General features: G+C 49.8%; 1 long non-coding RNA gene and 1 pseudogene across 3 annotated transcripts; one reads left to right on the forward strand and one right to left on the reverse strand.

Moving 5' to 3' along the window:
- Positions 1-3,311: 3,311 nt before the first annotated feature.
- Positions 3,312-21,342, reverse strand: LOC131894148 (uncharacterized). Of its 3 annotated transcripts, none has more exons than XR_009374851.1 (4): positions 20,784-21,341; positions 17,074-17,206; positions 15,514-15,574; positions 3,312-3,606 (listed from the first exon to the last, which is right to left on the reverse strand). It is a non-coding gene; the product is annotated as an uncharacterized LOC131894148 (long non-coding RNA). The 3 variants fall into 3 exon arrangements; XR_009374852.1 differs by lacking the exon at positions 3,312-3,606 and adding an exon at positions 4,291-5,444 and having other exon boundaries at positions 20,784-21,342; XR_009374853.1 differs by lacking the exon at positions 3,312-3,606 and adding an exon at positions 11,752-11,890 and having other exon boundaries at positions 20,784-21,342.
- Positions 21,343-22,588: 1,246 nt separating this feature from the next.
- Positions 22,589-23,628, forward strand: LOC131894600 (ATP synthase subunit g, mitochondrial-like; annotated as a pseudogene).
- The last annotated feature ends 1,884 nt before the right edge of the window (positions 23,629-25,512 follow it).

A 25,512-nucleotide genomic window follows, 5' to 3' on the forward strand; every position in this document is an offset into this window, starting at 1 on the left:
ATCTGTGAGGTGCTCTGTGCTCCTCACAGGGGACAGAGTCACTGTCATACTGCTAGGGGATGGGCAGAGACGTGAAATTGCTGTTGCTGCTCTGGGTAGTGGTAACAGGGCATTTATTATATAGGAAGTGGGGAGCACCGGGCTTCTGTGGGGCTGGGGGAGAGGCCACACCTCACTTCACTATGGCTGGGCCCTGGGCAACAGACATCCACTGGAGTGTAACATGAATTGCTAAACAGTCTTATTAATTAAAAAAAAAAAAAAAAACCCGGAGCCAGATATTGAGGTGAAAACTGAGAGATCAGAGGAATAGAACAAGCCAAGCCACGAGTTCTTACTGCTAGGAAACCCTCAGCCCAAGAGAGAGCTACTTCCTGTATACTCAGGCCTACATATCTTTCTGTGCCCTGCTATCTTACTTCCTCTCTCCGCCCAGCTACATCATTTCCTCTTTCTGCCCAGCTCTATCACCTTCTGAATGTCTGTGCAGACCTCAAGAACTCTATGGTTAACTAGTGCTGGGATTAAAGGTGTGTGCCACCACAGCCTGGCTCTGTTCTCAGTGTGGCCTTGAACTCACAGAGATCCAGATGGATTTCTGCCTCCCGACTGATAGGATTAAAGGCATGTGCTGCCTGACTTCTATGTTTAATATAGTGACTGGCTTTTTCCTCTGATCTCCAGGCAAGCTTTATTTGTTAGAGCACAAATAAAATATCACCACACTGGAGGTGTAAATGGAGTCAGTAAAACCAGGACGTCTTCAGGGCCCAGAGGTGATCCGCACAGCTGAGTCGGGAAAACAGCCAGTGGCAGAGGGGACCCTACCCCTCTCAAGACCCTACTCCTTTGGACATTGAGGGGGACACCCTGAGGCTTCTGCTCACTGCACCCCAATGGTGGAGAATGGACACCAGATGCCAGTTAAAGTGATTCAGCTCTTCAGATACAGCGCCAAAGAAAGCTGGGCAGGGAAAGCAGAGCCCATCATCTGACCTATTGGATGGCCTTTCCTGAAGGACAAAGGGGGTGGAGGCAGACCTAATCAGACATCACACCTTGCCCTGCCCTACCCAGCCCCTCCCCTCCCCCACCCTGCCTAGGCAGGAAGCTGTGGAGAGTCCCTGCTGTCCCCTCCCAAGCCAGCTGCATCCTCCCACTTCAAGAGTCACCGGCCTTCAAGGAGTGGGTGTGGACACCTTCTCTGGACCTGGAATCCCTCCAGTTCAGCTACAAACTCTGCTCCAAGGAGGTCACTGGGCACGTGTCCTGCTGCTGTCCTGTGTGTCCAGGCAGAGTGGCTCCTTCAGCACTGTCTCCCTTGTAATCCAGCAAGATTACAAGAACCAGGGGATATGATGAGACAGTCAGGCCTGTTCATATTTCACAGACAGCACACAAGATGCAGGCTGTAGAACAAGTCTTTGCCAGAGGGAAAGTTCTAGAAAGGTCGCCACAGTCTTAGACGTCTCAGCTCACCTCTTCCTGGGATCTGGCAGTTTGAGTGACAGAGCCCCTCTTCTGAAGGAGAGGTTTGCTGCCATCCAGACCCAGGTGGCCTCCCAGCAGCACTCTTCAGGCTCATGGAGTCTCTCTGTCCCTCCGGGGACTGAGGCCACAGCACAGGTTTCTACATCAGGAGGTTGCAATCCCTTTGACACCTGTACTGGAGGCAGCCAACATGCCTCATGAGTGTAAGTAAATAAACAACCTCTGAGCTAAAAAGACTTGAAGATGTTAGATGGTCCTCATAGGAGAGGTCAAAGAGCCAAGGTCAAAGGTTATACAAAGTTAGTTTCTAAAGAGCAAAGGGATGTCAGGACTGGGTTAGCCACCCATTCCTGTTTGCTGAAGAGAGCAGTCGCTCCAGAATGAGACTCAGCTGACACAGTGTGGAGCAGAGACATGCTCAGAGCCACCTGTGACTCTGAGGCAAGCCCCAGAGTCCCTGCTGACCATAGGAATTTGGGGAGCCTTTTTGTTTTCCAGTCTCTAGAGTAGTCCTGGGGGGTACATGCTTTCATGGAAGCCATCGAGATAGATGCTAGAGAAAATCATAGAAGCAGCCCCGGTATGTGCTCAGTAGACAGCGGGAGATGTAGGTGAAGGAGCATCTCACACATACACCAGCCACATTGTAACTATGCAGACAAGTGGCCCAACTGGAACAAGAAAAAAGCCACCTTTTCCATGGGACAAGCGACTTCTTAAAGAGTAATGAAGGGGCTGAAGAGATGGCCCAGTGGTTAAGAGCACTGGCTGCTCTTGCAGAGGACCTGAGTTCTGTTTCAGTGCCCACCATTGGACAGCTCACAACCATCTGTGACTCCAGCCCCAGGGGATCCAATGCCTCTCTGGTCTCCACAGGTGCCTGCACTCACATGCACATACCCACATACAGACCCCTGTCCACAGATAACTAAAAATAATAATAATAAAAAACCTACAAAAAGGATCAAGAGAGTTTTGTATGTCACCATTTGGAGCTAAGGCTTCCCCCAGATTGTTCCTCTCACGTTCAGGGTGCAGGCATGAACTAGTGCCGCGAGAGTCACCATCTCAGAGTGTACCGTGTGCTTCCTGGATGCATGGAAAGCCTGCTGCTGACGGGGTGGGAAAACCATGGCAACACCATGTTACGAGGTTCTAAATCGCATGTGACAAGGAATGAGCCTCGCAAGTTTTCCCCGAGTGAGCAGGGCCGCGGTGGTCAGAAGCAAGGGTGCGTTCGAGAGCTCGACCCAGAGGTTGGCGAGCGTTCTTTGAAACCTTCTTCCCACATCGCTGCCGCAGGTTCAGGGGAACTGGATCTGAATTGTGACAAAGCCACACACAATGGACTTGACAGCCAGCCAGATTTCTGTTTTCAGTCAGTTTAGGGTTACTATAATCTCATTATAATGCTTGAAAGACGACAAGTAATAGAATCTCGTGGAGCCGTTCTGCTCTTCGAGGCACCGGCTTCCCCTGATTACCTGGTGGGCCAGATCGGCTTTCAGCCGCTGCTCTTGCGAGAATAATCATCTGATCAGCACCGGGTTTTCCTTGCACTCAACAGTTTCAATGGGTCAAGCACCAAATTAACCCTTGAGCCCCTTCCCTGAGAACATCACACTTAAAAAGCCACCCTCTTCTCTATCGCTGGGATGCGTGATGGAGGAGCTCCATCCCTCAGAGATAAGGCTTTCCAGGGCTGCTCTACACCTTCTGGGGTGCAAAGCTGGCCTCCTCATAATCTAGAATACATCAGCACCAAGCACCATTTAATGTTCTGTAAGGGCTGTGGAACATGCTGGAGAAGGCTGGGTGACATTGACTGAGTTTTATTGGGGGGAATGCTTCCATTAGGAAAAGTTCCCGAGACATCAGATTTTCCTTGCAACTCTGTTGCATTTGGTCTTGTCCAAAAGATCCAACTTCCAGCACAAAATGCTGTCGGACTTGAAGGGTGGAAGGGCAGGACCTGGAGCAGCTACAGGCTTTCTCACAACGGGCAGGCCGTGTAACTGTGTAGCTGCGAGTCTGACAGCCGTAGACAGTTGACAGAGGTTTGCTTTTTGTCTAGGAGGGTTCTCCAGAGTGTGCCGGCGCACGGTGCTTTCGCCCCTGGAAAGTGGGAAGCACAGGGTGTGAGAAGTCAAACTGTCTGCATGATGTAGGTTAGCAGTATGTGAAGCTGGTACCAGGTACCATCGGGAGCTACGGGACACGGACTTTGTGACGAGCCTGAGTCCCGAGGCTGCTGTCCGCACACGGACACAAGGTATGCTGTCTGGGTTCTGGGATACAGTGAACAAGTTTGGCCTTGCTGCAAGATGCTTTTGTTTTCTCCCAAGATGGCAAGGAAGCTGTGTGGGGAACATGAGTAAGACAAAGATGTTGATGTAAGGGAGAGTGCTGGGCTACCTCCGGAGCCCTGCTCGTGCTGGGGTCTCATCAGACAAGGTGGAGTCCAAGATCCCCCGCTCTAACTTGGAGTAACTGAGGCCCAGGGCCTTTTGTCCACCTAGCCAGGACCCGTCACGGCACCAGGTGACTTGAGAACTCTCCACAGAGAGGCCTAGCCCCTACCACATCCCTTTCACTGCTCAGGACTGCACTCCAAAGCTCTGCACTGTGTCCACACCAGGTGTCCACCCCCAGGGACACAGAGGTGACAAAGGGGCTGTCACCTTGATGTCTCTAGATCTGCTCCAGAGACCCCAGCACACCACCAACGGGAGGTAGAAGCGCTTTTTAAAAAAAGCAGGTTGCTACGAAGCAATCCTATACCTATATACTTGCCTGGCAGGGGAGACGCCATGAGCACAAAGCAATCCTGTGCTTGGGAAATGGATCACTGACTGGATGCCTGTTTCCCCCCGAAGTCTGCCCATTGGGAAGCCCAGCTTCCAAGGAATGGCCTTGATGACAAGGCCTTTGTAAGATGACGAGGCTGAGATGAGGTCACGTGAGTGTGGGGTCCTGATGGAGCCCACCGCCGTGGTAAGAAGAGACAACACAGGGGTTGCCGTTTGTCTCCTGTCCCTCTGGCACCGTCTCTGCACATGGACACAGTCAGAAGGTGGCCATCCATTGGCCAAAAAGAGGGTCCTTAGCGGGAACTGAATGGTCTGATCTTAGACTTTCAACCCGGGGAACTGTGGGAATAAACGCCTGTGACGTGATCCCTCAGCCCTAAGCGGACCATGACAACGGGCAGAGATGCTTCCGTATGAATCACAGTCGGGCTCAGTCTCTGACCGGGAAGGAGGAAATCCCAGGCTGCCTGGGGACAATGTGACCACTTGGTCAGCTTCCCACAGGGAAGTCAGAGGAGGTCAGACACACTGTGACAGTACATGTTTCCGTCAGTAGAATATTAATATGAGGTATGAGACGTGGGTGAGCATGTGCTAAAGTGAGGTTATTAATAAGACAATGCTCCACAGCTGTGTGGCACTTTTCAGTCGAGGTGAAATTTACAAAACCAGACCTGAGCAAACAAGTACGTGTGACAACCACCTGCACTTTAAAGATGAAGATGAGATCAGTTGGGGTGGGGTGGGGGTTTTCACAAGGTCACCATCAAGGTCACAGAAGAGCTGGAACTATCTCTTAAGTCCCTGCTGCCCTCCTCCCCCCTCCCCCCGCCCCTGCACTGTCTGGCCATCACACTCAGTGGTGCTAGACAAGAAAATGCAAAGCCCTTGGGTCTAGCACTTTGCCTCCACTCTTCATTGGCCCTCGAATTCCTTGGAACAATGTCCAAATGTTTCTCTTTCTGGGCATTGGTCATATGGGTGTCCTCGGAACAGAGAATGCAGGGAGGATGTTCAGAGTCATCTCAGCCTCTGGTGGTAGGAGCTGGTACTGGCAACCTCAGCCAGGCAGGCAGTACATTTCATCCTCTGGATTCTCCTTCCGGATGCAGCAACTGGGAAGCTTTATGGCAGATGCCAGATCTGAAAGAAGAGGCCCATCAGCTACTCACTGACACCTCAGACTTCCAGAATGCTAAGGTCTCAACTGTGTCTCTCCAACAAGATGTGAAGTCCAGACCACTGCACTTCTCTCTGCAGCCTTATTTGGAAGTGGGTTTGTGGTTGATGTGGAGGAGGGACTCTGGTCCAAGGTAGACAATAAGAAGAGACACACAAAAAGAAAATCCCGTGCAGTAACACAAGCAGAGAGAAGTATGACAGCCAGGGGTTTCCAAGAGCCACCCAGGGTCACCGAGGGAAGGCAAGGGATGCCGAAGGGCACCAAGAGTTGCCAAAGGCTACCAGGGGACTCCAAGAGACACCAAAGATTGCTTAAGGACACTAAAGGTCACCAAGGGATGCCAAAGGTCTCCAGTGGACATAAGTGTCACCAAGGGACACCACCAGTCACCAATGGATACCACCAAAGTGCCAAAAGTTGACCAAGGACACCAAGAGTCACTTAGGTATGCCAATGGTCACTAAAGGACACCAAAGCTTACCAAGGTATGTATGTCACCAAGATATGCCAAGGGACCATTAAGGGAGCCCCACCCTTGAACCATCAGGAAGGCTAGCATCCTTGGGAAAGGAGGAGCAGAGATGTCTAACATGGCAGAAGGGGGAGAGCTTGGTTGCTTTCTCTGAGGTTCTGTATGTTTCCAGATAAGTGGGCTGCGTGAAGTCACACTTAGAAGATGAAGTGCGTGTCTTCCTGAGCACCCCGTGCAGGGCTCTCCCCACCCTCACAGGGTCAATTCCATGCTAGCCACAGCCATCACAGGACCTACAAATCTCTCCAACCTCAGGCCATCTCTGCTCCTTGAAGCTGGCCCTTCACTTGCTAACGGCTGGCCTGTTCTAGTGTGGCTCAGTATGCCCTGTGCACTCCAGCTCTGCCCCGCAGCAGCAGAGTCTCCCTCTCTTCTCGGCTTCTGTGCCTGGCATGTGCCCCTACTGTGGCCTTTCTGTGCAGGTGTCACCAGTGGCGCTGGGTCCTCTCCAAGGAGTTCTCTTGTGTGTCACAAACTGCCTCACACACAGATGGCCTGTGAATACGTAGAAAAGCATTGCTCTAAGGATCAACCTTCTCCATCAGTTCGATTAGGTTTGGAATCACCTAGGAGACAATTCTCTGGAGGAGGAAAAACCCACTGAGAAGTTGGACGGTACCATCCTATAGGCTGATATCTTAGACTGAGTAAACAGGAAAAAGGGAGGAAGCCAGATCAGTACTAAGCCGTCGTCTGCTTCTTGACTGTGGACTCAATGTGACCAGCTGTCTCTGCTCCCACCACCATGACAGCTCCAGCACACAGAACTGTCATCACAAACCAAAATCGATCCTTCCTTTCCCGAGTTACTTCCGTCAGGCATATTTCACAGTAACCAGAAGACAAACTGATATAATTGCTGGAGATGTGACTATAAAAGTAGATTCGGAGAGAATTGAAGAAGGTTTAACTCCTGGGAGACCCACCAGGGTCTCTCCTGAATCCAGGGGCTCTCAGACATAGCTGGCCATCAGACTCACCTGGAGAGTTTAAAACCTCTGATTCAAAGGTCCCATCTTGGGCTTATTGGACCAAAACCTCTGATGGAACTCTTTTTGGTCTCAAACAAAAGAACATTCCCAGGGACATGTAACTTGCCCCCAGATGGAGGCCAATGACGCACTCTGAGGACAAGTTTGGTCAGAAGAGGAAGCAGAGAGGCTACTGCCTATTATCCAGTTAGCAACCCAGAACTGAACCCCTGAGAGTCTGCTGGCTTGAGGGTTCTCCCTAGGGAGAGGGCACTTTCCCAAGGTGGGCATAGGGTGAAGGAGCATCATGATGGATTTCCTGTTCATGAGGCACCATCTGCAGAGAGGCATCAAACTTTGGAAATTGCTGGCCTTGGGGACCTGGCACATGACTCACCTGCAGCTTCCAAGACCCTATGCTTAATTGGAAGTGTGATGTGTGCACACACTGATTCCCCCAGGGTTTGTTGCAGCACACATATGGTGCGGTAAGCAGCATGTTCTTCCCAGAAGGGAAGGTCAGGCTTGGACATCGACCTGGCCCTGGAGGAGTGTCCCAGGCTCTCAGCTGCTGGGGTCCTTGGTGCCACCCATTGCTCTCCTGTCACTGCCTCGGTCTCCTGGGCGGAGTCTGGAATGAGCTCTCAGAACACAGGGCTGGGCGTGAAAGAGACAGTACTTTCCAGAAGAGAACAGAGTCATAGTGCCCCAGCAGGTAAATTGCAGGTTACCGCTAACAGCGAAGCAGCCTTCACTTAACAAAGGGCGTGTCACAGGACTCACTGAAGTTGCTTTAAGCCGCTGTCTCCAAGTGGAGCTAATCACCTGTTTAGTGATAGTTAATGCTTCAGTAGAGAGGCTAGGGAGAGACGGAGCTGGAGTGTAAGCACCACTGTCGACAGAGAATCAATCAAAACAGGAAAAACAAATAGAAATGGCCAGCTAGTCAACTGGAAAATGGGATTCAATTTACATAAAACTCACAAACATGACTATGCATGAAGGCATGTAATGTCTACAGAGACAAAGAGCTCCCCACTTATTTAAGAACACAGCGAGCAATGGCCCTTTCTCTCAGAAGCAGGAGAAATTGCCCTAAGGTTTAGGGACCCCTCCCTCAGGATTTCAACACAGTGGCTCTCTGACTTAACCTTGAGCACGTCAGCCAGCAAATGGGCCTCTTGCAGAATGTATTATTATTGGGTACTTTCCATGGTAACTGAGAAGTCCAAGATGGTCTCGTTGACACATGGATGGGAGGAACATTTCACGAAGTTCTAGTTAGTTCCGTGGTGAAGCCCATCCCTACCATTACAAAGCTTCATGTGCCGGGGGTGTTTCAGTTTCTCATCCATCGTTACAAACCTACAAACTGCACGGTGCTTCACGCACTGGGGCTATTTTAGCTTCTGCTGTGGAACTGCCATCCTGCACCCTAGTATTTTTTTTTTTCTACTTTGTCACGGCATCCATCTGCCCTTGGTCACTGACCCATCTTGGCAAACTGAGTTTCACAACAGTGCTGTGTGCTCGAATGCTGTTGGGAGCCATGGCCCCTAAGGTCTCTGGTAGGAGCATCACTATGTTCCTGTTTTCATTTGCTCACATCTGTTGGCTGCTTTTCCCAGCACAGTTAGAAGGATATTTAAAATGTGAGCATGCGTGTGCATTTTTTTAAAACTCAGTCTAACCACCTCTCAAAGTTCACTTGGGAAATCTATTTTCTTCACGTTTAGTGTAATAACTGATATAATAACTATCTTACCCTATGGTTATTATCCGATACATTGTAGCCTTTCCTTTCTTCTCTGGATAGTTTGAGCTCCTTGGCATTTATTTCCATTTTTTTCTCTGTTCGGTTTGCATTTCCACACTTTTCCATCTAACTAGTGACCATGCTCCGTGCCTCACACCAGCCACAGACATTTAATCACTAAATGAAGCCAGGGAGCCAGGTGCCTTCTCCCTCAGCCTTCCTCTCCTGCAAAGCAAGCACCCTGTGGCTCCGCCACGCTCTCCTTTAACTCCCAGGCATGCTAAAATCCCTCCACATTCCCAGCTCAGGGGACTGATGAGATTTCCCACTGGCACACGGCATGTTCCCCTTGCTGCAAAATCCCAACTTCATTATTTTTAATTTGGAGTGAACCCAGTGTCACACAGCTCACTGATATCCATATCTCTTCTTTGAAGTTGGCAACAGGTGGAGGATTGACATTCAGGGTTATTTCATCCTTATTCTTTAAGCCGAGATGTGAGTGCAATTTCATAATAAAGATGAGATAAAACAACACCGTTGCATCTGACCAACTAGAGACATTGTGAGAAGGATCCCTGGAGTCCATCCAGCCCACTGTATCCCAGGGGGTGTCCTTTCATCCAAAGGTCTGTGTCTGAGTCTGTGCTGGCTTTGCCCGACCTTGCACTGTGCCAGGGTTTATCACCAGATTCTTGTTCCTAGTCCTTGAGACAAACTTCTTAAGGCCATGGTCTGTCCCTCTGCTAATTATGCTTTTAAGTTTAGGTGACCTGCCTTGTCAGACTTAGGCTGATGTGAAGGCCTCTGTCTCCCCTAGGCTGCCACGTAGTCCTAGAAACCTAGAGACTAACTCAGGCAATGCTGGGAAATTGGGACAGATGAGCCCAGTAGCCATGGTAGCTACGAGTCAGGGACAGCAAACACCCTGAGTGCAGGGAGGCATGGTCCAGTCTCCTGTGTTCACCTCGGGCTCCTGATGTTTCCTGGGTGACCAAGTCTCTCAATTTGTCAGTGCAAGAGGCCACCATCCTGATATGAGCACGCAGGAGAATGACATGCAGATGTTGCTTCTAGGGAAACAGATGTAAACCCAGTGAGTGGGAAAAGAACACCAAGTTTCTTTGAAATTGCTCATTCTTTTCTCAGTTTCTCGGGATGATTTCTTCAGAGCTGAGGGTCATCTCTCATGGCCTCTGTCTTTAGTAACTGCTAGTGAGTAGGGGTGGGGTGGGGAGAAGAGCAGCATGGTGGGATATGGAAGAGGGGCTGGGAAAGGGGTCCCCAGAGTTTCTTCTCTCCGTCTCCCAAAGGTCCTGGGGTGGAGTGAAAGCCTTGATTAGATTCTTCGTGGGCATCACGCATTCACCAAGCATTTCTGAGCAGGGCCAGAGGCAGGCTGTCACAGGAACCCGGATGTAAGAACCTCCACAGGTAAGTGCTGCCTTGCTCTCTGCCCTCATCCTGGGCCGTGTCCCTGCTCTTTCCTGAGCCACACTGGGCACTGAAGCCCCATGCCTCAGGGTACAGGCAGCTAGCAGCAGGCACCTCACCATTTGCATCCAGGCTTGTGCCCAGAAAGCCACAAATCCAGGACAAGGTCAATATAGAAAAGCATGTTGGCTTTACTTCCACCATCCCAGGAGGGTGGGGAGAATCCCAGCTCACAGCTCGACCCCCCGAAACACCGGTGGCTGGTAGAGGCTGCTCTCCTCTTCCATGCTTTGCTTGGAACAAGTCCAGTCTCTTGGTCATTCCAAGGCCTGTCACACATTCCAGAAAAACGGAACCTCAGGGCTTGCTCACACTCACTTTGGCTTTGCAGCGTCTGTCCTTCACGTAGCCAGGTTCTCGCGTTAAGAATCTTTTTCTCAGGCTGGGCACATAATTCAGGTCGTAGCATGCTTACCTAGCATGGAAAGGCCCTGGGTTCCATCCTCAGAACCACAAACAGCATAACGGAGCATCCCTGTAATCCCAGCGCTCAGGAAGTGGAGACAGGAGGATCAGGAGTTTCTGAAGGTCAAACTTGGCTACATTTGAGACCAACCTGGAATATATGAGATGCTGGCTCAAAAAAAAAAAAAAAAAAAAAGAAAGAAAAGAAAAGAAAGTCTTTCTTTGGATCAACATTGCCAAGCAATCACAGAAACAGTCTGAGAATGAAAAGCACAAGCAAGAGACAGAGTCCTGCCTAGTTCTATGTCAACTGGACACAAGCTACAGTCATCTGAAAGGAGGGAACCTCAATTAAGAAAATGCCTCCTTAAAATCCAGCTGTACGGCATTTTCTTAATTAGTGATTGATGAGGGAGGCAGCCCGTTGTGGGCGGGGCCACACCAGGCAGGTGGTCCTGGATTCTATAAGAAAAGCTGAGTGAGCCTTGAGGAGCAAGTCAGTAAGCAGCACCCCTCCATGGCCTCTGCCATCAATTCCTGCCTCCGGTTCCTGCCCAGTTTGAGTTCCTGTCCTGACTTCCTTTGGTGGAAGTGTGAGCCAAACAAACCCTTTCCACCCCAGGTTGCTTTTGGTCATGGTGTTTCATCACAGCAATAGAAACCCCAACTAAGACGGTCACTCAAGTGTCCCCAAGCTTCCACTGTAGCACGTGCAATAGGTTCCTCTTCAGTGGAGAGCAGCTGTTCTGTCCAGCTTGGTGTGTTCCCAGATGGGGACTTTGGAGACAGATCTCTGAAGATGAGCACCGGGTCCTGCTCTTAGTCCCGAGGAGACTAAGCGCTGGATATCAGCTGTTTATCCACTTGCTTCCTCTGCGCAGGATGGAACCCAGAGCCTCCTAAACATCAGGCAAGAATCATGCCGCTGAGCCACACCCCGGACACGTTTACTCCCTACGATCAGAAACCACCCCAGATGGGTCTCCTGGATAAGGAGGCTCACACCTGCCAGCTCACCACTGGGTCGCTCACCACTGGCGTCCCTGGGATCCACTTCCAGATTCCCAGCGAGCATCTCACAGTCAGGCCACCCCCAGGAGGGTAAGATAACCTTGGATCTGACGCCAGCACCACTTCTTTCGGTCTCTACAGCCAATGCGAGGATGACTTGGTTTTACAGAGTGCGCCCATCCCTCTTGTGCCTTCCAGCCTGGAGATTAGAGTCACGTGGAGACGCCACGGCTTCACCTGCCAGAGAGTGAATTCCTACCGTCGAGTGGCCAAAGGTCTCTGACTCTTCACCTTTAACAAGTGAGTTTCCATGGTAACAAAAACCTGATGGACAATTCACAGTTCAAAACAAAACAACAAAAGAAAACAAGCCAGAGGCCGGGCGTGCGCTCTCCTGAGCCATGGGCGCGCTGCCTCGCCGACTATGGGTTTGCACAAACTGGGCACAGGAAACAATGGCTGGATTCAGATGCCGGGGGAACCGCTGCCTGCTGCAAACCCTTGAAATTAAATTTTTAGTTTGTCGTTCTTCAGCCTTATGGCAGGTGACCTTCAAGTAAGGAACAGTTGGCTGACGGTAGGCGGAGTACGCAATTGTTGCCACCAAGCTCCGGAGGGGGGGGGCCTGCAAACGCCGTTCCGAAATCCCAGGTCGGCTAGGAAAGCACGCGGAATCTGCGCCTCGCATTTGGGGTGGCTTTTGCTTGCCATGTTTAATTACACGCCGAGGTCCAAATGAAGGACGCAATTTATAGATTCCCCGCTCCTCCGGGAGGGGAGGGAGAACGCGATCTATTTGCAGCAGATAGATTATTTTTCAGGCCCTTTAGGAGACACCCAACCCCCCCTCGGATACTGACTGTAAAATAAGAAAACTGTTACCCAGCTGGGCAACAATGGGCTCCCACCGTGCTTTTCTGCGCAGCCCGCAGCTGCGGCGAAAGTGGAAACTCAGCTGCAGGGAGACATTCTTTCCTGCCGCCGTTTCTATGGGCAGGCAGGCCCCCCACCGCTCCCGTGTATTTTCTATGCAAAAACTGCAGAAGAAGTGACATTTTAAAAGTTTTGACCTTTCTCCCCCCCCCTCCCACCCCATGAACCAAAGCATACATTTTTTAAACCTTCTGATAGGGTGTCTGTAAGAAACGGTAATAGCCACTATTGTAATAATAAAATGTTTCGAAATTTGAAAATTCTATATTGACTATAATCAGATAACCTTTATCTGGAAATGGATAGCGATGCAGGGCCAAGGACCACTTCTGTATTGTCCCAGGGAAGCAGACATGACAGGTTTCAGACATATTTGGGAAACAAGTTCCCGGGATGTCAAGTTTTCATACGCTGATTTAAGACGTACGTGTTTGCCCCCTTCCCCCAAAAACAAAGACTTAGAGGAGAGTTTCACACCAGTGTTACATATGAGGAGGTGTTCCCACCTGTACCAATGTCATTTGCTATAAAAAGAAGAAGAGGAGGAGGAAGAAAACACTCCAAAAAAAAAAAAAAATGACAATACTTAGTTTTATAATTCAGTTTGTGTACCAACCTTTTTTTTTTTTTTAAAGAAAAGTTCAACTCTTATTTAAATAAAAAGCTTCTTTTTAAAAAAGAACAAAAATGACCAAGGGGCAAAATAACAAGAAGAAATTTGTGTGTGTGTGTGTGTGTGTGTGTGTATACCTTTCAGTTAGTAAGGGGCATGAATGTGTGTGTGTGTGTGTGTGTGTGTGTGTGTGTGTGTGTATACCTTTCAGTTAGGAAGGGGCATGAATGTGGGTGGGTGTGGGGAGGGGTGGTCATATATAATACAGAGATATGGGGAAGGAAAAGAAGAAATGAGACTTGAGATTTGGATTTACTCACAAGCAGCACAGGAGACAGAGAAGCTGGGCTCTGACCCCCAGACTGTGCATCTGACCTGCAGCTTTTGAATCTCAAGCTGCAAGTGTGTGCCTCTCTCTCTCTCTCTCTCTCTCTCTCTCTCTCTCTCTCTCTCTCTCTCTCTCACACACACACACACACACACACACACACACACACAGAGTTTCCAGCCAGGACTCAGCAGCAGGATGGACCTATGACCAGGAATACCTGGTTTGTCAGAGAGGCATCTGCAGTACACTTACATCATGATTTTCAGGACTGGGAGGGGCCAAGGCTAAGTCCTTCCCCCCTTTTGTAAGAAGCTGGCCACACTGAGGTGACCTGCCCCTCCAAGAAGCGTCTTAGTGAGTCTCCCTTCTTGTTCTGAGCTGAGTATTTTTTGTCCCCTCTTCCCTAGACCTTGTAAGTTCTCCTAGTCCAAGTCTCTTACAAGGAGAAGCTGGGTCTCAGGCTTAAAGACACAGGAGATGAGGAGGAAGGCAGTCCCACAGTAGCATCAAAGGCCCCTAAAGGAAGAAGTGGTGACTGTACCTCTGGATGGACACGTGTGAGCTGTTGCCATGTCACTAAAGAGTTAACCCCGTTGGGCAAGTCAATTACCTGGCCAAGGGACCACTCCCCGGGAAGGAGGATTCACCTTAAATCATGCTAAAGAGATGGGAGGAATAATTATACCCTTCATGAGATCATGTACCTTTCTTTCCAGGATCCCTGCTCTCTGTGCAGTGATTTATGGAGTTGCAGCCATGTTGGTGTGGCTTAAACCTGATCACTTTTCCAAATTACTTAGAAAAGTATAACGTTTTGCTTTCTCTCCTTTTTATCTCTTTTTCATTATTTTGGATGTCTGCCAAAGCCTGGGTATGCTTTTCCAAACACCTCGAGCTCTCTCTTTTTCTAAGAAGATAGCCCCTGTCTCCATCTTCTTTTACCACGTGGCTGCTTCTGCTGTGGTTTTTCCTCTCTTTTCTCCATTCTCAGAGACTGTCTGCCCTTTGGTTTTTCTTTAAAACTCAAATAAACTTTCCCTCATGTCCACTTCTGAGTCCATTCTTAAATTCTTTTATTAATGAGACCAAGAACTCCCAATTCCTCTGGTCCCATGTGGCACCCCAGATGAGACTCCCCTATCTATTTATTGTCCTATATCCCACTTTGATTCACAAAAGCTTCCGTGCTCTCTCTGTCCTGCCCCTGGCCTGGGCTGGGCTATGTATGTTCTGACCCCAGATACTCCACAGAGGAAGCGGGATGGGCCTAGTTATTCACAACAAAACATAGAAAGCAACCAAGAGGCCCCCCAGCAGGAAGGGCCTCAACCGAGAAGGCACAGATACAAACCACAGGCAGACAACAGCTCTAGGTCAGAACAGAAAGCTACATGCTATGCTGATGATGCTTTGTGGACTGTTGCTTTACCAGGCTGCTAGGGCATAGCGTGCAGGCAAATGTGGCTGGTAAACTCTCCATCAGTTCTGGGCTTCTGTATAAAACCCCCAAGTGGCAGCCCTCAGTCCCACCCAGCACCAAGCATGCGGAGTAGCGCCTCTTCAGGAGTGTGTGATTTTTGACTCACACTAAATACTTGACTAAGGAATCATTTCAAAAATCGTGTCTGACTTGTAAACAACTGAAGTTTCGAGAGAAGCACATTTTGCCCTGGGATGATGCAAGTAGCCTTTGACTGAATGATTGCTTTTCAAGATAGGCTCTAGGCTGGCTTCGTGAGGCCAACCAGTAAGTGGACCTGGCAGACCACTCAGTGTGGCATCAGTGTCAACAGAAGCCAAAGATAGAGACATGACCATTAGAAGGCCTGGCATGCAATCCTGAACGTTCCCCACATTGGAAGAGTCATCGGGAACAGGGTTTGGACACGCAGTGTGGAACTCACCATACACTGTGGACTCTCTACAACCTCGGGGTGTTGAACCAGGGCCTTCAACCTTTAAACCCAAGGAAAATAAACTCACCTCAGACAGCAGAGCTGGAAGCCCTCTCACTGCTGAAAGCCTCCGCCTGGATTTAAGAAGACTTATGAGAAAAAAAAAAAAAGAAGAAGAAGAAGACAGAGCAACAATTGTGTATTTGAACTAGAGACAAATATTGCATTAAATTCCCCAGCTTTTTCTTTCCATGTTTTATTTTACCATGTTCCATTTTTTATTATCTGAAAAATGGGGATAATAATGGTGTTTTCCTGCTGGAGAGAAGACAGCTCAAATAATGACTCACTTTGCACCTAGCTCAAAGTAATGAAAGATAGTTCTTACTGTGGGGAAAAAAATGTTCAAACAAGGAGAAAAGATGGGCTAAAACAGCTGCTTGGAGGAAGAGAGAGAAGTCCTGCAGAGACCCCATAAACACACCGTGCTTGCAGAAGTCTCCCGTCAGAGGAGCTGTTCACAGCCTTCCAGCCCTGCTACCCACCAGAGCCTCGTTTTCTAGAACAAACCTCCCAGCGAATGCTCTGAGCCTTTCCAGGGAAAGCAGCCCAGCAGACTTTGGGGGCACAGCACAGTCTCAAAAGTTGAGGGTCTTTATGCTCAAAATGAAATGTGATCACAATGGCTTGTCTTTGTCTGTCAGTGATTTCCGGTAACTTCCTCATGCTGGCTTGGTGTCACATTTGCATGACACAAAAGGCTAGGCATGCATATTAACGGAAGTGATTACAATAATTAGTCACATGTCCCCCAAGTGGGGGGGACTTTAATGCAAACTGTAGTTAACTGTGGGGCTTGTGGACGATCATTGTTCGCACAGAATGTGAAAAGCTGCAAATGTATAAATTGCCCTTTAATTAGATTTCACGTGTCACTAGTTCGTTTAGCTGAAAGGGCCTTGCAGCACTGTGAACATAGCTGTGAACGTGGGCTGGGAGATCTGCTGGATTTCCAGCTCGAGGTGCAGACCGCAGAGCCAAGTCGAAGGGTTGGAGCAAAATCTGCTTTCTCTCTGTTTTGTCTCTTGGCCTGTTTCTCTTTCGGTCCTTTGTGAGATCAGGCTACTTTGCAGAGGTCTGGCCAGTGTTCATCCTAGAGCTGGAGATGGCTCCAGAGAGCAAGCTTACAGCGAGGGTTGAGGTACCTACACTGACGTGATGGAAGGCGTCCCATGCTTCTGTGTGCTCCACTCCGAGTGTACCCCAGGAGTCGCCTTGTTTTGTCCGACCACTGGGGAGGTGAACGGGTGGCATCTCAGCCAGGAAGGGAGGGACTCCGGTAACTCTGCTGGCTAGTGAAGGTGCTAGGAGCTAAATGTGGATGGTGGGTAGGGATAGACCTCCTCCAGGGAACATCTGCTAACATTTTCTTCCAGGCTTTTCTACCTTGGGGGTCTTAGCTTATACTCTAGCCTCCTCCTGTGAGGTCTCCTTCCCAGTTTCTAAAAACGTTAAGTAGAAAAATTCTAGAAATAGAAATTCCCAATTTCCCATTGAGTGGTATGGTAGAGCTCGTGGTTCTCCACATCCCACCCTCTCTGTGAGCCATTGCTCAGTCCAGCATCTTCGTGCTGGGTATGCCGCCCACCTGCTGGTCACTCAGGTGGCCATCTTAGTTGTCTTAATTGACTAGGGTTTCTGCCAAGGTGACCCCCATCTCACTGGCACAGACGGGGTTGCTGTTAACATAGATGTGGCAAAGAGCAGCAGTAGGGTGTGTCCTACGAGAGGAAACAGGGAAGAGGGGGTGATGGAGAGAGACAACACGAGAGAGCTTTCTGTAGTATGTTATTAACAATCGCCCTGGTTTATTATTAGCCATTATTAATCTGCCTTTGTTCCCTATTTATAAGTTAAACTTTGGCATGGGGACACACAAATAAGAAAAGCTTAGTCTACCCAGGAGTTCACACTGTTGCCAGGTCTAGGCATCCATCATCTGGGCTTTGGGATGCATCTCCCAATGACAGTTAGAGATTGGTTTACCTAAGCCTGGCCGCGGGGTAGCCGCAGCTGGGTTCACCTGGGCACACCCTAAGGACCACACGAACTGTGGGATGTCTCCAGCCTACCTAAGGGTTCAGTCCTCTGGAGCCTTGTGGATGCAGAAAGTGCTCAGAGGTGCCTCACACACCAGCAGCTCTCCACGCAACGTGCAAACAAGGAGGGGGTCATGGAAAGTTCAGCGGGTGAGGAGGGGAACACCTCTCCCAGTTGCCAGGTGAAGTGGGAACTGTTTGTATAATTATTTGAAATGAGTTCTCCAAGATCTGACTGAAAAGGCCTCTATGTGCTCGGCACGTGGGGCTTCCTTTCTTCTGCGCTAACAGGTAAATAAGAAGCCTGGAGGCTCACACTGGCATCTTTTTTAAATGGCTAGGGGTTTAGGGTGTGGCAGAGTTTGACCTCTATCGTGTGAGGAGGCAAAGGTCGTTGTGTGCACTTATCTATGCCATCTTTTACTATGCCTCGAAACTGTGGTCCGCCCGCCATTATTACCTCACTTCAGCCAGGGTAAACTGAGGCCCACAGACTCCCCGGACCTTCTCAAGCTCTTGGCATCTAGCAGGGCATCTTCCGGTCCTTGCATGCTCATCTGGAATTTAGTGGCTTGACCCCAAGCTCATTGGTATTGTCCTTTCTCTCGGTTCCTATCTCCCTCTAGAAGTTCATTTTAAAGTGGATGTTTGGGGGCTGAAGAGATGGCTCCATCATTAAGCTGCTCAAGCAGGAGGATCTGAGTTCAAACCCCCGGCCCCCCACGTGAAAAACTGGACGTGGTGGCATGAACGTGTTTTCTGAGAACTGGGGAGGTAGAGACAGGCAGACTCCTGGAGCTCACTGGCCAGCCAGCCCAGCTTCATCAGTGAACTTCGGGTTCAGTGAGAGACGCTGTCTCAAAAACTGAGGTGGAGAGTGACTGAGGAAGACACCCGGCTTCCACTCTGTCCTCGACATGTACGTGCATGCATATGCACACATTAAAAAAAAAAGTGGGTGGGCCATTTGGATAATATTTACCCAGATTAACATATGTGGCTTCCTGGAGCTGTAAGGACTTGAGTGCCCAGGCTCAGAAAGTTGTCCCAACAACAGCCTCCACTCTGGGGTCTCCTATGCTATCATCTGGCCTTACTAAGGGCATATAAACCCCACCCCCACAGGGGAATCCCTGAACTGTAGAAGGCCACCTCCAGAAGCTGTCTTGTGAGTCATGCCCTTTTGTTCCAGAACCTTCCTATGAGATTCCCAGAGCAAGGCTCAGGTTGGAAAAAGCCCAGGGCTGAGGTATGGCTTGAGGAAGTGGAAACCCGAAAGGAGCTCCTGGGAGTACAGAGGGGCAGAAGGGAGGGAACAGACAGGAAGACACACCTCCAACGCCGCCACACCCAGCATGACACCTGTCCAGAGTGTGCAGGCTCGGGTCCTTGACCCCCACAGTGTCCGGGCAGCTGTGTTGTGTTGTTGTGAGTACGGCTGAGGGAACTATGGGAATCCCACCTGCATCTGGGGTTCCAGAGCGCTTGCCTGATGACTCACAGAGTGATTCCTCTGCGGCAGTCAAACACTGAAGAATGGAGGCCCTGACATGACTCTAGCTGCCTAGGTGACCTCGGAGAAGAACAGAAAGAAAGTCCCCCAGGGATATTCCTTCTAGGCGGTAACACACCATAGTCCTTCAGCATGGCCAGGCCTTCACTTTTCTGAGTGTCCGTGGTGGTCATAGCAGATCAAAGACAGTTAGAAAATGGGCAGGCAGAGCAGGGGGGCAGGGCAGGGGACCCCTCCCATGTTCTGTTGGCACAAAAGGTGGAAGGGGATCCTCTCTGAGACCCTCCCAGTCACCCAGCAGCAGCTGGAGCCAATTAGGAGTTGTAAAGACTCAGCAGGCGCTCCATCACCAGAAAAGAAAGTCCCTCAAATCGTGGAGCAGGCTCTGCCTTCAGGACAAGCTCCTGTGATGTAACTTTCCTTCTAGAAAGTTCCAATCAGGACAGCCAGGACGCTGTAAATGCTTACTTTGTCAGAGAGGAAGAAAATATTTCAGCAGACGGGGTGGTATGTGGAGCTAGAGGAGTTGATGTGACCTACAGGGAAGTCAGGACCGTGCCTCCAAAACAGGCAGGAGGTATATGGTCTCTCTAGGGTAAAGCCCAAAGAGACCAGCTCTCCCACTGCGCGCACACACACACACACACACACACACACACACACACACACACACATTCTGCCCTGCCCATATCCTCGGTATCATCAAGGGGTGGAGCCACAGATTTAATTGAGAACCTTTCAGGTTTGGTGGGCTCTATCTTGATTGGTCCTACTTTCTCACCTAATTAACATATTTAAGAACCAGTCAAAACCCATTTCCTCTTTTAAAACCCACTCAGAAATCCCTAGATGAAGCCTCTTCCTGAGAATGCTGAGAACGTCTTCCTCTGCTTAATAAATCCTTGCCCGTCTTCCTCTTTGCTCTCTGTGCCCCTGGCTCTACATCCTTAAGAGACAAGAACTCTACAGAACAGAGAGTCTGTAACACTCACCGGATGGAGGACCGAGGTGAGAGCGGGGTGGATGAGTAGAGCCCAGGATATGAAAGTGCCCAGCAGAGCAGCCAAGGGGTCTGGGTGGAGAAGTGGGGTGTGTGGGTCCCAGGCGGAAGGGGAGGCTGCTGGCGGCGACTTGAGTCTAGAAATGACTCTCCTGCCGAAAGCAGATGGGAGCCATTGCAGACTACAGGGGGAGGTGAGCATGGTCTGGCCTAAGATTTTAGACAGTAAGACTGGTACTGCCATAAAGAAGTTTTCACCAAGGCCAGAGACAGGGAGGCCCTGAAAGACCAGAGACACTAAGTGAAAGTAGACCAGACTTAGTGAGCACTCAGATGGGCAGGTGACAAGGAAGGAGGGCTGCTGTCCCCAAGGTTGCCAGCTGGCCCCTTGGGAGAGGAGCCTTCACGGCAGCCATGTGAGTAAGTGGATGCAGCCAGAGCCACAGGAAACGGGAGAGAAAGGAGAGTACCTCTTCCTGTGGTTTGCTCAGTCAGTCTGCTTGGATCCATGACCTGGAGCTGTCCTCCTCTGAGCACAGTACCCCATAAGGCCTTAGGACCCCAGAAGAGGCCCAAGCGGGGTGCAGCCCGGGCTCTCTCTCTCTCTCTGAGGGGACCGGTCCCAGGCCTGTCCAGATGTGGAACCTGGACCTCTGCCTTTCTCCTCCCTTGCTTCTACTGTCTGCCTTCCTCTGTCTCTTTGCTTTTCTCCCCCCTTTTCCCTGCCTCCCTCCTTCCGTCTTTACCTCCATCCCTGTGCTCCAGCCTGCATCCGGACTCCACTCATTCTTAGGGACCCGGTTACGGTGGATGAAGCCCCCCACTCCAGTGTGACCTCATTTCAGCGTGACCAGTTACATCTGCAGTGAGTGACCCCATCACCAAATAAGGTCACTCACTGAAGGAGCTGGGGTTGTAGGACTTCAGCCCACTTTGGTGCGGGGCACGGTCCAATCTGCTTTTTAGAGGCTAATGTTTTGGGTTATTCAAAAGGAAGACAAAGCTCCCAGTTTCTCTCTGCCAGGACTACAGAGCAGATGCTCTCGCCCGAGCCCTCTCCGAGGCTCGCTCAGGCTGCAGAGCTCTTGTTTGGGCCCATTGTGAGGCCCATGAAAAACTGTTTACTTCCTCGGCTGCCTGGATCAGCCAGCGTTCTGGACTTTGGACATCTTGGGCTACAGTTGAGGTTTGGATCATTTCCCGGGCAGACAGACAATAAAAGGACCACACAGAGAGACAGCCCTGGCTCCGCCAGCTCACATGGCCAGAAAGGCTGCCACCCCTGCCAGGCAACTCAAGGGCAAAGGGACCGGCGGACGTGCAGGGTGCATCTGTGACGTGACTCCCGAGAGAACCCACACACCGCCGGCTCCTTACGTAAGTGGCAAAGAACTGCCCGATCTCCTCCACCCCCGTCCTGCCCCGCTGGGGTTCGTCCGAGGTCAGTGTGGCTGAGGTATTCCAGCCACCACTGTGCCCTTGTGAAGAAGGAAAGGGCTGGCTGAGGGGTGGGTGTTGGGGAGAACCAGCCGCCAAGACTTCACAGCCCTTAGGGCAGAGGGGCGGGACCAACAGTCAAGGCTGCCAGGCAGTGCCCCCCTCCTGTCTCAAGGAATGTCCTCACAACAAGGACCACGGACAGGTGGCTCTAGAGCGCACCACCCCCTAAGTCCTGGATACACCAGATGAGAAGCAAGCAATTAACTGAGAAAAGAATACCCAAGGAGCTACCGGGAACTCGTTAAAACAAAAAACGCAAGGCAGATAATTGCCCAAAAATGCATCCACCGGCTCAGCACGGAGGGAACAGAACAGCTGGATCCGCATTCTCCACCCAGCCTGCAAAGTGGAGATGTGGCAGGAAAGAGTGTCCTTTACAATGGAAATGAATCTCAGCCTTTGGGGGAGGCACTGCTGAGGCTGCCAGCGTTTTACAGAGGGCCCAACCCTGCAGATCGGGTCGAACAGGGAGGGCTCTTAATTAACCACTTCTCCATCACTCACGCTGAGAAGAAAGGGGTTCTCGCAAACATGGCCGCCAGGACAAGGACAGCATAATTTGCTAAAGAGCCACTTCCTCCTGTTAATTCTCCCCAAAGCAGACTGGGTCTCTGATTATAGTCAGGGACAAGACATGACCAGCAGTACAGGCTCCACAGAGACGCAAGTCACCCACAGGGGCTGTTTCAGCTAGTTGGATGTGGGATGTGACCCCTCTCCGGATGCGGAAGACAGGAGAAAATGATGATATGAGGGAAGGAGAAATGGACAGACAGGACTCTAGGGAAAGAGTCCACAGCTTTGGCTCTTCCTTCCAAGGGTCACTGCGATTGACCCCAATATCCTAGAAACCACCCAAAGATTCACCAATGCACCCTGGGTTTGATCAACAGCTAAAACCTATTCCTGTCTTTAAAAAAGTGAAAAAAAAAAAAAAAAAAAAGAAAACCCCAAAACAATCAAAAACAGTCAGACAAATGTAAAACAAAAACAAACAAAAGAAGCTCATGAGCCAAAGCGCGGGAGACTGTTTTTTTGTTTTTTGTTTTTTTCTTTTTTCTTTTCTTCTTCTGGTATTTGAAGACAGGGTTTCTCTGTGTAGCTTTGGAGCCTGTCCTGGATTTCACTCTGTAGACCAGGCTGGTCTCAAACTCAGAGATCCTCCTGCCTCTGCCTCCTGAGTGCTGGGATTAAAAGTATGCACCACTACCAGCTATATTGGCTTTAAAAACTTAAATTCAGTGTTATAGCTCAGTGAGTAGAGGGCTGGCCTCACACACCAGAGGCCCTGGGTTTGATTCCAGCACTGCCTAAAATGAGGTGGTAAAAGCTGTGGGGGCCTGTGATGTAATCCCGTCCACCCAGAGGTAGGGACCATCGCCACAGCCAGGTCTACCTGGGCTGTATTAGACCCAGTCTCAAAACTGTCATTTTGAGTCTTCACAGAATCAACATCCTGAATTTTACCTTCCCTTTAAAAAAATTAATTTTTCACCAGGCAGTGGTGGCACACGCCTTTAACCCCAGCGCTTGGGAGGCAGAGGCAGGCCGATCTCCATGAGTTCGAGGCCAGCCTGGTCTACAAAGAGAGTTCCAGGACAATCAGAGCAGTTACACAGAGAAACCCTGTCTCAAAAAATGAAACCAAGAGACAGACCTTCCATCCTAGACCATGGCCAAGTTTATCCGTAACTTCGCGGAGAAAGCTCCGGGGCTAGTAGCCGCTGTGGTGACTTACTTGAAGCCTCCATTGGCCACATTTTGGCGGTATGCCAAGGTTGAGCTGGTTCCCCCAACCCCTGCTGAGCTCCCTGCAACTGTTCAGAGTGTGGAAAAAAATAATCCAAAGTGCTAAAACTGGTGCTTCAAACAGCTTACAGTTAAGGAAGCTATACTGAATGGTTTGGTGGCCACTGAAGTGTGGATGTGGTTTTATGTAGGAGAGATCATAGGCAAACACAGCATCGTTGGCTATGATGTTTGAAGACTGATCTTTAACATCTGATTTTATTTGAGTTCCTATTTGAATGTTCTTGGACCACGTGTAATGAGACTGCTATCTGAATAAAATATTAGCTGTCAATTAAAAAAATGAAACCAAGCAAAACAAACTTTAATTTTTTATTTTCTAATCACTCCCCCACGTGCGTCTCTGTGTGAGGGTGTGCACATGTGAGCACAGGTCCCCAAGGACTCCAGAAGAAGACGTCGTATCCCTTGGAGCTGAAGTTATAGATAGTTAAGAGCTGCCCAATGTGTGTGATGGTAACTGAACTTGAGTCCTCTGTAAGAGGGTGACGTTGCTATTGCTGTGACAAAACACCATAACCAAGAATAATTGAGGAGGAAAGGGTTTATTTCAGCTTACAGTTACCAGATTCCAGTCCATCACTGAGAGAAGACAGGGCTGAAATTCAAACAGGACAGGAGCCTGGAGACAGGACCTGATGCAGAAGCCATGGAGGGATGTTGCTTAAGGCTTATTCCTCTTCACTTTCTCAGACTGTTTTCTTTTTTTTAAGGTTTTATTTATTTTTAAGTATGTGAATTGAGAGGGCTAGGCAAATATCACGACAGCCTGCTCTAATAACTCCACTGAGAACTAGGCCTCAGTCCCTGCTTTTTGGAACTGAACAAACAGTTTCTAAAGAAGAACCACAAACAAAGGGTAATCAATCACTGGTGCCCCTGACACAAGGACAAGGGAAATAGGACGTAATAACCCTGGGCCACTGAGCCAGCCCCCATAATTAACAGCTCAAGGTAATAACCAAATAAGGACAAAGTCTAGGATTTGTCCAGGCCTGCTCAAAAATGGAAAACTATAGCCCTGACCAACCCCAAACTAACCCTAGCCAATAAGAAGTTACTAACATGATTGCCACTCGCATAAACCAGTCATATCTAAGATGAGCTAACTTCCTTGGACACTCCCCTTAGGCTTAAAAAGAGCCCTCAGTTTCCTCTCGGGTCTTTGCCACCTTGCCTTTGTGTGCGATGGCAGGCCCCAGCATGCCAGAAAACAAATGCTCTTACTAATTGCATACGTGGATGGTGGTCTTTTGTGGGACTTCTCCAGGTCCCTAACATGAATGTTCTGCCTGCACATGTGTGTACCACATTCAATCCTGACACCCGAAGAGGTAAGAAGAGGGCACCCCTGAAACCAGAGTTACAGATGGTTGTGAGCCACCATGCCAGTGCTGGGAGTTGAACCTGCGTCCTCTGCAAGAGCAACAAGTACTCTTAACTGCTGAGCCATCTCTCCAGCCCCATTATCTTGCTGTCTTATAGCACTCAAAACCATCAACCAAGGGTGACACTGCCCACAGTGAGCTGAGCCCTCCCACACCAATTATCAATCAAGAAAACATCCCACACACTTGCCCAAAGGCCAATCTGGTGGAAGCATTTTCTCAGTTTCTCAAGGGGAAAAAGTTTTTTTCTCTCTTCCCAAACAACTCTAGCTTGTGCCACGCTAACATCAAACTAGCCAGCACAAGGACTGCTGAGCCCACCTCTCCAGCTCCACTTCCCATTTTCTTACTGGATTGTTTTACTGTTTTTCACTGAAGTCCCAACTCTCGGTGCTAGTGGATGTGACCTTGTGTGGAGCACAAGGCAGATGTTACGGTTTGGCTATGAAGCCACATGCGTAGTGAGGACTTAGTTCAGAGCTGATAGCCTTCAGAAAGTGATTGGCTCAAAAGCCCCTGACCTTATCAGCAGCTCACTCCATCGACAGGTTCATGATGTGATGAGCTATTAAAAAGGGCAGAGACCAGAACATGGCACTGGGCTGGAAGGAGTTGGCTGCTGGTGATATGCTCTGGGCAGGCCTCTCCTGTCCCTCATCCCTTCACACACCGCCAACTTTCTGTGCCATAGGCTAGGCAGATTTTCTCTGTCACACCTTTCTGTTGTGACCAGCTGCCTTCTCATAGGCCTCCAACCATAGAGCCAAGAGGTTTTGAA

The sequence above is a fragment of the Peromyscus eremicus genome, chromosome 17 (assembly GCF_949786415.1).
Source record: "Peromyscus eremicus chromosome 17, PerEre_H2_v1, whole genome shotgun sequence".
NCBI classification, from domain to species: domain Eukaryota; kingdom Metazoa; phylum Chordata; class Mammalia; order Rodentia; family Cricetidae; genus Peromyscus; species Peromyscus eremicus.